The sequence below is a fragment of the Rhinatrema bivittatum genome, chromosome 3, assembly GCF_901001135.1.
Source record: "Rhinatrema bivittatum chromosome 3, aRhiBiv1.1, whole genome shotgun sequence".
NCBI lineage: Eukaryota > Metazoa > Chordata > Amphibia > Gymnophiona > Rhinatrematidae > Rhinatrema > Rhinatrema bivittatum.
Window position 1 is genome coordinate 545,971,420 of NC_042617.1, and position 12,083 is coordinate 545,983,502.

A 12,083-nucleotide genomic window follows, 5' to 3' on the forward strand; every position below is an offset into this window, starting at 1 on the left:
GCAACACAGGACTGCTACTAGTATAGGAAGTGGGAGCATGGATGTCTGCCATACAAGAACTGGAATGGAGATGATCCCATGGAGTCCCAAATATGATTGTATGGCAGAAATCTACCCAGGGAAGGAGAGATGCCCAATCGTCCTGCTGTTTATTTACATTGGCCCACAGGAATCACTTGAGGATTTTATTTGTTCTTTCTATCTGTCCATGTCTTTGTGGATGGTACATGGAGGAGAAGGCCAAAGAAATTCCAAACTTCTTGCACAGGATTTTCCAGAATCGTGCTATGAATTGCACGCCTCAGTCTGAGAGAATGTGATCAGGTAAGCCGTAAATTCTAAAGATATGCTAAAAAAAAGAGATGGGTCAGTTCTGATATGGAAGAAAGTCTGGGGAGTAGTATAAATTGAGCCATTTTTTAGAACTGGTCCACCACAACTAAAATGGAAATACAGCAATTAGAGACAGGTAGGTTAGTGATGAAGTTCATGGCCGCATGGGTCCATGGTTTCTTAGGGACTAACAATGGCTTTAACAGCCTCCAAGGGTGAGCATGGGAGCTCTTGTTAACTGCACAGTTAGGGCAGGACTCCATGTAGTATCGTGCATCATGTCTCATTTAAGGTCACCAATAGTGGAAGAGGAGTAGTTATGTGGTTTTAGCTACTCTGGGGAGGCCTTCCAGGTGGGAATCATGAGCTCATTTAAGTACCTTCTCCTAGAGATTTTTGGGGACCACTGTCTTCCCTGGTGCTATAGGGACTGCTGCAGCTATCATAATCTGCACAGGATTGACGATGTGTTGAGGTGGTTCTGTGAAGTCTTCAGTTTCAAAGGATGAAGAAAGGACATCAGCCTACTGGTTCTTTTCCATTAGTCATAGCAGATCTCAAAGTTGAAGCAGTTAAAGAAAGGACCTGGTGGGGGTTCAACTCTGCACTTGCTGGAGATACTACAAGTTTTTATGATTGGTGAATATCGTAACTGAGTGTCTAGCTCCCTCCAGAAGATGATGCCACTCCTCCAGGGCCAGTTTCACTAGTAGGAGTTTTCTATCTTTGATGGCATAATTCCTTTCCATGTGCATGAATTAAAAAAAAAAAAAAAAGAAGCAAGGCATGAGAGTTCCTTTATCATTGTGCTGTACAAGGACACCCCCTAACCTAGTATCAGATGCATTTACCTCTATGATAAAGAGCATAGACAGGTCCATATGTTTGAGTCAGGGATCTTTGAGGAATGCCTGCTTGATGTGATGGAAGGCCTGGATCATGTCTCTGGACCAGTTTCTGGTATCAGTTAACCTTTTTTGTAAGAGCAGTGAGAGGAATGGCTAGTGCAGAGTATACATGCACAAACTGCTGGTAGTAATTGGCTGAGGCCAATCTTGAATGGTCTTCATTTTCTCCGGATCTATACATAGATCATGATGGGAAATAATACAGCCCAGAAGAGTAGCTCATCCTGCTCGAAGGTATACGTTTTAGGTTTGGCAGATAAGTGGTTCTCCCAGAGCCTCCACAGCATTTGTTTCACATGCTAACAATGCTATGCCAGTGAGCATGAGAAAATGAGGATATCATCCAGATACACTAAGACATGAAGTCCCTGAAGATCTCATTGACCATGTTGTGGAAGACAGTGGGGGCATTACAAAGGCCAAATGGAATTACCAGGTATTCATAATGCCCATCAATAGTATTGAATGCCATCTTCCACTCATCCCCTTCCATATCCAAATGAGGTTGTAGGCTTCTCTGAGATCCAATACAGTAAATACCTGTGCCCCTCATAGGCAAACAGTTCCATAATTAGGGGCAGCAGGTATCTGTTTTTGTGGGTTATAGCATTAAGGCCCCTATAATCATTGCACAATCTTAGGGAGACATCTTTCTTACCAACAAATAAGAATCCTGTCCCTGCTGGGATAATGAAAGGCAGATAAAACACCTCACTCCAAGTTTTCTTGGATGTAGCTAGTTATAACCGCTGCCCTCAGTCAGCAGGAAAAAATGTAAGTAGAACAGAATACATTAAAAAATTATCCATTTAAATGTTCTGAGTGTGGTTAGAGTTTAAGCCAGGCAGATTTACCTTATGCAAAACCAGAAAATCAAAAAATAAAGCAGCAAGACTTCAGCTACAGACTACGGGAAACAGTTTCTGAAAAAAGAGCAACCCTCACTACTTTTCAGGAAAATCATACCACACTAAATAGTGAAACATTTAGATGTTCTACATGTGATAACATGTTCCTTCAGAAAGCACAATTTACAGGGAAATCACTATTCCACCCAGCAGCTAAATCAAGTTCCAGTAGAGTATGTAATCAAAGCTTATTTCCATATAATGATACTTAACACTGGTCATTCTCTTGCACTGATTCTGACAATTGACAAATGTGCTTGAGCAGAATGATTGGCATCTCCCACGCCACTCTGACTTTCATGGCCTTACTGATATGTTTGAACTTTACACCTTGGGGTTCTTTCTGCTACTGTGCCTTCCTGCTGTACTACAGAACTTTCACCTTGAGGTGTTCTTGCTAGTCTGGGAGACTGCTGTGGACCTCTCATGTTCTTTTGAGGTCTTGATTCTACTCTTTCTGATGCTTGCTCCTTTTTTGGTGCCTTGAGGTTTTTCCTGCATCTTTTCTGCTCTGTTACCTCTTCATAGTGCCACTTTGCCTCTCATGATGCCATCAAAGTTTCATTTTACATTTGCTTGTGCCCTCTTTTGGATCCTTGGATATTTTTCCCCCTCTTGCTGCTTCCTTGCTCTTCTCTCAGTGCCTTGGAGAAATGCCAATGCTGGTACCCCTTTGTCCCTTTGTGGAGCTTTAGGTCATTCATGCCACTTTTGATGCCACCTGTCCACAGTCTAAGTATCTTAGAATTCGTTTCCACTTCTTATGAATTTTTTCCCACAAATTTCAGGAGAATTCATAAGAAAACCACAATTCTGGAGCCCAAAATAAGCTGAAATAATTGCCCCACTGATTTCAATAGAAAATGAATGATCTAATGAAATGAATAGACAATTTTTTTTCATTTTAAAACTAATGAAATGAATTTAGGTCCCAAAGAAACAAATGAATGAATGAACCAAAATGATTTTTTTTATTCTGTACATTCCTATAGTTCAAAATGTGGCAACTCATGCTTTAACTGCAATGAAATTTACGGGCCATATTACCTTGACATTGAGAAGTCTGCGGCGATTGATAATTGGTTATCATTATCATGTTAAGATCTTAAATTTGGCTTTTAAAGCATTATAAGGGTCCAGTGTTATTTACTTAAAGGATGGACTATCTTCGTATAGTTCTTGTCATCCATTAAAATCTTCTCAAGGTAATTTATTACAATGAGCTGTCTTCTGTAATAAATGATAAATGATCACCTAGAGTGATAATTTACAATTTTTGTCCCTCATCATTATTTGTTCATTGTATTTTTTTATTTATTAAGAATTATATTTATTAAGAATTAATATAAATATCTTTCCAGAAGCGCAAGCTCCATTCAGAGTTGTCTCCAGCAAGTAATTTGTTTAGTGATTGAAACATATATGTTATTATTTTTAATTCAAAATGTATTGGGCACTTAGATTATTTTCTAGCTTATATTTCACTTTTCTTCAATTCACAGATATATTTTTATATAAGGGTTAATTATATATTGTACTTTGCCTACAGCATGTTGTGGTAGGTGGCTTAAGATTAAATTAATTAAGTCAATTTCAATAACATGTGAATGTGTGGGAGGGGAAAAAGATTAAGTAAAGTATGAGAGAGAAAATGAGAGCACATAAGTGAGTATGTACCATGACAGGCTTAATAACATTTTCTGTCATTCCTAACAACTAGGAGGTTTAAGAGTCAAAGTAGCAGAGAGCAATTGTCATTTGTTGATTGTATGTGTCATACTTTTGAAGGGAAGTTCCAGCTCTTAAGTATCTCTCTACTAGTAGCAAGGCGATTGTAATATGTTTTGTAGCAACATTTGTACTGTGGAATGATATGGGAAATCTTGGTAAATTATCTTAGCCTTCCCTCTACCTCCACCAAGGAATACTTTGTAATCCTGCATGATATTTTTCAAATTATTCTTCCTTCGAGGGGGTTGCTGAACACACAAGACATCGTGAGGCGTCAGTGAGAAAAGCAGAATGAAAAGTTGCCTAGCAGCAGCTACCCACCAGCTCTGCATGCAGTATGTACTTTTGGTATCAACAGAGATTGAAAGGAAACTTGTACCTCCAGCCTTGATGAATGATCTGTCAGGAAAAACACTCCAGCTCAGAGGAGGACAGATTAACTGGGAACAGACATGGTAGTACTTCATAAGAAAGTTGCAATTAAAAGGAGCCAGCTATCTTTCCTGCCCTTACTAAGTTTACAAGAAAGCGCCAAATGCCAGTTTAAAACGACTGTATCTACTAAACGTATAAACTGAAAACACAGGAATTATAAGTCATCATAATAAATGGCTTGCAACAGCAAAGACTATGGGCATTTGAATTTGGTGTGGCACTGCAGGTTTCTATAATACTAAAACATTTTTACTTACATGTCATTTTGTAGTTACATTTTGCAGTATGGCATGAGTCACATTCAGACATGTCTTTTCTGTTTTTTTTTTAGAAGGGATGAAAATGTAGGGGGATGTTAATTGTTTTCAGATGATTTCTATCTCTTTTATATAGTACCCACTGGATGACATAGAAATGCTTATTTTTTATTTTTTATCTTTCTATTTGGACTTCTACCTTGCTTTAACAAATCCAATCACCCAAAGAGGCTTACAAACATATTAAAAAATTATGCACCAAATTAGCCTGGTTATAAGCCAAATTCAAATGTATTTGAGTCATTATGGTCCTATCCAGCATGCTTCAGCTGCTGCTTTAGGCTGGTGGAATAGGGCTCTGCAGGGCTGTCTCAGTGGCAGTCTACTTTTGCCCTGAGGGATGGGGTCTACTGGCTTGCCCTTGAAGTAGTCATCTTCAGACCAGTAGGATGGCTCTACTAGCCCTCCTCAGCAGCAATCTTTGACCTGGCATGACCTCCTCACTAGTAGTCTTAAAGTGGAAGGCATTTGGCCATGATTATAAAAAGGTAGGTTTTCTGACATACACAATTTGAAAAAGAGGATCCCTTATCTTATAATTGTGCCAATATAGTACTCACTGTATTCATTTAGTACTCACTGTATTCCCTTTATTATGAAACTGAGGTTAATTAACAAAACCTTTAGTAGTAAGCTTAATGCCTAAATCCCCCTAGCACACAGGTCATAGATGGGCAAACTGATAATACTCTGGGTTAAATGTTAGCTTGGAATGTCCTGTTCAACTCAGGTTTATATCCAGTTTTTCAAATCAGTTCTAGTTTTCCTTGGATTGAAACCTGCATTTTTACAAGAACTGGTTTGCATGTAAAGCATTTAAAGGTTGGTCTTACATTTATTTAGCCCTACATTAGAAAACAAGGCTTACAGCTGCCAAAAAATGATGTGATTATGGAACTACAAAGGATGACCATGCTGACGACATTGCCAAATTACCAAAAACTCTTCTAAGACAGGCAACACAAGCTGCTGCTGGCATCCTCTGTTACCTTCCCCTTCCTAGAAAAAATGATCCTTTACCACAACAATGCTTCTTGCACTCATTATAGAAATAAGTCAAGGAAAAGAAAGAATGAGATTTGTGAGTAAGCCATATAACCCACATCACAGTCCATAGAACCCACACATTTTTTTTTTCACTTATTTAAATGATCTTTCTTTTAGGACATGGCACATTGGAGGAGCCTATTCTGTAAAGTCACTTTCAATTTTCTTACATTTTTTAATACAACCATCAACCATTCTTTCTATTGCCAATTCACTTGCATAATGTAAAATGATATTTGAATCCTAGCGCTATTTGAGACTGAGGGATATAAATGAGAAAGAGAGAGGTTGAAAGTAGGTAAGTTGAATATAGGGGATAAAGTTTTAATTCTGATTTGATGTTGGGAACTATTAGTAAATCCATAAAGAATAGAACCACTTTTGAATTATTTACATTATTATCTAAACTACTCTATCATGTCTAGCAACTTCCATATGTTCTAATAGATGTCCTCGTAGATGGCTACCACTCACCATAACTGTGCTGAAGGTGCCTCCCTATAATAATTGATCTCCTGTCAATGTTTTAGTTTTTAGTATTTCTTGTGTATGTTATTAAAATAATACTTATCAGTCTCTAGTAACCTCTTATAGTCTTTGTACATATACTTCTCCCCAATTCTTAATCCTATTGCTTTGTTCCCAGACACAGATCCACATTTCAAAATGATCTGCTTCCATGCAGCTGCCATTAAGGGTTTCTTGTCAATTTATCATGATCCTGAGTCACTGGTTCAGCACAGCCATTCTGGAGCAACAGCTCTCTCCCTCTTTTACTTCTTCCTGAGTAGAAGACCTTCTAATGTGAGTTTTAACCTGCTTTTACCGGGTTTTTTTTCCATGCTAATATAACCCCAGTATGTAATAGATTTTTTATCAGGGAAAAAACCCGCACTACAACTCACTGTTAAAACTGGATTAGCATGGCAACATAAAAATGTAATATTGATATAGAAATTAAGTATTCCCTTGCAATGCAGGGAGTTTCCCCTAAAGTGCAATTACTTTGGGTGCATATTTTTACAGCAGGAAATTTAACTTCTGGACTAAAGTAGGAGTTAAACTTCCCCTCGGTACTTGTCTGAGGAGAAGAGATCAATCTATGCTAGGTCAGAAGTTCAGCAGCAGTGGCAACCCCAGTACAGATTGGTCCCTCACACTAGCTTATCTAATTATTTAAAATACTTTTATTCTGCACATAGCAGACCAATCTGTGCTGAGGAGAGCTGCGGATCATTGTCTAGTTCTGGCTCCAGTTTACGTGGAAACATAGGGGCAGAAATGGCAGAACAGCTTGCCCCCTTCCCTGGGCACTACTTTTACGGATACGGTAGCTTGATTGGTGCAGGGAGGCATGGGAGATCTGGCTGAACACCACACACTGGGGTATAATCTGGCCTTGCAATTTTGGTGTTACAGTCTCTTATGCCAAGAATTGATTTGAGGCTCGGTTTGGAAATTAAAGGATTAATTTTTAAAGAATTATGAGCATAACAATTAGCATGTGTGCACATAACTAGCCTGTACTTGCATAATCACTATTTTATAAAAGTAGAAAGTATGTCTGTACTTTACATTTTGGGGGTCATTTTCAAAAGGAGTTATGCGCATAAATGTAACTACTATTGTAGCAATTTTCAAACACTATTTACTCACGTAAAGTGCATTTATGTGAGTAAATCCTATGGACAATTCAATGGCATATATTGTAGCAATTTTCAAAAACCCACTTACTCGAGTAAAGTGCATTTACTCGAATAAAGCCCAGTTTTACTCAAGTAAATGCTTTTAAAAATCAGGCCCTTTGCGCGTACATATTTGCCTGGGAAAAAGGGGCAGTCTAGAGGCGTTCTGGGGTGGAACCAAAAGTTACACATGAAAGTTTCTTTTTTAACCGAAAAGCACGTACAGTTGGCAACTTATATGCATAATTTTATACCTACTATTTATCTTGTGAAATCGATATCAGACTTCTTTATTGTGTATTATTGGCTGTTGGTAAACTGCTCATTTAAATTGCATGTGCTTGTTTTAAAATATGCCAACTTATGCGCATAAATCGGGTTCTAGGTGAGTCAGTCAGTCTTACTTTATTTTCATGTGTAAAATATACACACATATACCTTTAACATAGGTAGGAAAAGTATGCACATTCAATGCATTGCATGTATTCGTTCATAAGCAAACATATGTGCTTATGTCGTGGAGTAGAGATACACAGGTTATAAAATACTATCATAGATCTCTATGCAGTCATATACACGTATATATTCATCGTGCAGAATTGTTTAAAAGTTATCTTCCTTATCTTAGGTGCAGCATGGTGATAGCTTGCTACTTCTTCGCCTTGAAAAAGAGTACGTGGAAGCCGGCATCCTTTAACTTATGTCACAGATATATTTTTTCAGATCTCTCTGCAGTTCATGTTGCTTGTTGACATCATGAGCTCATCATTTGCCTTTAAGGCAGAGTAACGTTTGTTGCTATAAGGCAAAATGCAGGTGGTGTTTTATAAACAAATTAAGTATGAAATTAGGACTCTGATCAATCTGCAGTCAGTGTAGGTGAGTTTATGTATTTACTTATTTGCCATTGAAGAATGCGCTTGATGCTTACAGATGTGGGGGCAGCTTAGTAACTTTAGAATTTCTAGGTTTGTGGTTGTACCTCTGACAAGGCATTGAGAGGGAGCTGGAAATCCCAGCATTTTCTTGATGATAGTGGAAATGAGGTTCCCTGTATGGATTGACTAGACTGAGTTCTAACAGTCCTTTGCAGTGAATTTAGTAGTAGTAAGAAGAGCTGGGCCAACAGCCATGAAAACTAAAGTTCTCCATGTATGGCCAGAAGAGGTATAGCACAGACCAGCAAATTCTGCTTCCTTTCTTCTTTGAAAAAATCAAGGGATTTTTGGCTATAATGTTGATATGCAAACAAAAGGGCTGGAATTCATGTGAGTGATCTCATTTGCTTGCCTGTGATCTGCAAAAACGTTTTCATAAGACAGCATCTGTGTCTCCAGAGCAGAGAATAGCCATTTTTATCATATAGTTGCAGGTTAATAGCATGCACAAGGCCCATGAGTTACAAAAGCACTGTGGGGCCAATGCTATAATAATCGTGGAAAGTGGGCACTGACTTTTTAGCGCCCACTTTCCTAACATGTGCATGACACCTACAAGGGGGGGGCGCCATGCTATAAACAAATTAAGGGTTTGCACTAGCAAGGAGGCGCTAGGGTTGCTTGCGCGACCTTAGCGCCTTCTTACTAACTCAACCCCGCGGTTACCGGCGGTCTGCCGATTATGAACACCAATGCAGATAAACTTGGCATTGGTTTTCATAACTGCAGTCTGCCGGTTATGAAAACCGATGCCGAGCATATCGGTGTTGGTCTTCAATGTGGCTGGCTGAGGGTTTTTAAAAAAAATTTTTTAACTTTAAAGAAGTACAGAAAAGCAGTTTTTTCTGCTTTTCTGTACTTTTTTCAATGTGCTCAGCTATTAACACCTGCTCCAGGCAGGCGTTAATAGCTGAGCAATAAATGTGCATCTGAGTCGCACATTTATTTTTTTGCATTGGAGTGAATGAGTAATAGGCTCATTCACATGCATTTGCATATGATGAGCGCTATGTCAATCACTCCACGTCAAGCGCACGTTAAATAGGCGATAATCCCCTTATTGCATTAGGGGGTGGATTAGCGCCTATTTAACCCATGTCCGACTGCATAAAATGCCCCTGTTTTTGTTTAACATACTTTTTTTTTTTTTTTTAAATCCTGGGGCATTTGCATGACTACATCCCTCGAATCTCAGGTTCCTACTGTGTAAGTCAAGTAAAATCTATACTAATATTTTGCTTCAATTTTAGCGCAGGTTTAATTACATTGGCCCCAGAGTTTGAATATACCTGAGTACCATACTGTAAGCAGGATATTTGAGTTGCATTGTTGCAGTACTACTATGACTATAGACTCAAGGTGATGCCAGCTGATTTTGAAAACAGTCATACTTAGATGGACTAATGATATATGGGTGGGGGAATGATACTACTACAATAATACAGTACTAAGCGATAAAGATGAAGAGGAAAAGGCTTTAATTTTGCATCTCTTCTCTAAAGGAGGTTTGCAATAGCAGAAGACTGCAAGAGTTTGCCACAATTATAAGGTGGTGGTACACTAGATAACTAATCAGATGTGGCATCCTCTTGTAGAAGTTATTCGTCTTGCAGTAGTCAGCTATATTGCATTTTATGCAGTGGATAACTGATTAAACTTCACAGTCCCTTTATGTTGCAAATAAAATATAGCCAGTTCCAAGACTTAAGACATTGGTATCAATCATGAAGCATGCTGCTTCACTGCCTCCTGGCAGTGGCATTTTCTCCTCCACTTCATAATGTATTAGCTCTTTCAGTTCCAGATGGCCTATTGTGATCTGGACTAGCTAACCCCCTTCATCAAATTATTGACCTGCCTCCATCACCATCTCTAATTGCTACCCAACTAGGCCTCCTTATTTTCCTTCAGCTATTGTGCCAGGATCTTCACCACTTTTTCCTGTCTCTCCTTTTGTTTTCGATTTCTGAAATTATTTTAATTCAATATGTTATCAGCATAGAAATGCAGCTTACTTACAATGCATTGCAGACTATATAACATTTTGGGGAAAATAAATCACCCCACTTTTACATTCACTGTAAACATAACAGGATAATATAACTCAGCCACTACCATATGGTGTTATATAGCAGAAGACCTTGAAAAATGGCTTCCTCCTAGTTATCAATCTAGTTCAATTGAGAGATCAATATATCTTTTAAGTGGCTCAGATACTAGAAAAATAAAAACATAGATCATGAAGGTAGCTAAATACCATATGGTCCATCCTGACCACCCATCCACTTCTCCTGCTCAGCTTTAAAGTTCCTTCTTCTTCCTCAGAGATCCTCTGTGTTTCTCCCTCACTTGCTTGAATTCTAATACTGTTTTTGTGTCCACCACTTACACAGAGAGGATGTTCCATGCTTCCACAATCCTTTCTGAAAATAATATATTTCCTTAGATTACTCCTAAGTCTATCTCCTTTCACTTTCATCCCATGATCCCTCACTCTAGAGCCTCCTTTCCACTGAATGAGGCCCACCTCTTGTTCATTTATTCCTTGGAGGTATTTAAATGTCTTTATTATTTATTCCCTTTCCTCCTAAGTATATAAATCTGTAATTCTGCCAAATATGCCTTACTATAAAGACCATGATCATGTAAAAAGATGTCCCCTGGACCATCTTTATTCAGTTTGCATTCGTTTGACGTAGTCTTCAAAGTTGTACATAGTACTCCGAATGAAACCTCACCAAAAATTAATAGAGGCAATATGACATTCCCTTTTCTGCTGGCTATTCTTCTTCCTGTGCATCCAAACCTTCCTCTGGCTTTTGTCATTGCCGGTCATCAGATATGATCACATCCAGATCAAGCTCCTGTTTTGTGAATAGAGGAACTTCAATCTCTTAGGTTTTACCAACCTGAATGCATGACCCTGTATGTTTTGGCATTAAATCTTTGCTACTTGACTCTAGCCCATTCCTCAAGCATAACTAGATCCTTCCTCATGTTTTCCTCATCTTCCAGAGTGTCTACTAGAGATATTTGTTTGCATTAAGTAAATAGATAATCTGAATCGAAACGGACCATTTTCATTTAGGTTTGTTTTACCTGAAATGGGTGCACGAAAAACATCACAGGTCTCAAAATTGGTCCTTTGTCATTGGAGTGGGGCCTGGGAGAGAGTCTGGGGGAGGGAGAGGCCTTGATTTGTTCCTGAGGCCTTGTACATGGTTAAAGTTTGTAATAAATGTTTGGTAGAAAAAAATATTATGTAGACAGTTGTAGTGAATTGTCAGTAGATGGCAGAGTATATAGTGAAAGAGCATTGGCCTATTTTTAAAAAGCATTTAGCTTAAAATAGGATTTTACAAATGTAAATACACTTTACTGAAGTAAGTGGACTTTTGAAAATTGCTACAATATATGCCACTGAATTGTCCATAGGATTTACTTGTGTTAAGTGCACTTTACATGAGAAATGTCTTTTGAAAATTGCTACTGTAATATGTTATATTTTCATGCATAACTATTTTGAAAATTACCTCCCCTATGCATTGTACCATAATGTGAAAGTTTTGAATAGAACATTTATTATGTTCTAATGATGAACTTCCTTTAAGAAGGTTGAGAATGAGATCCTCTAGGGGAATTGTTCTTAGGAGAATATAATGTCTGGTTCACAGTTTGACAAGAGGAGATTGGAGAGAGTCACCAGAGGACTGGTATACCCAGGGCCCCGCCCCTCCTCTTTTTTGGAGAAGGCCTTACAGGGGCTTACCACCTCAGAAGG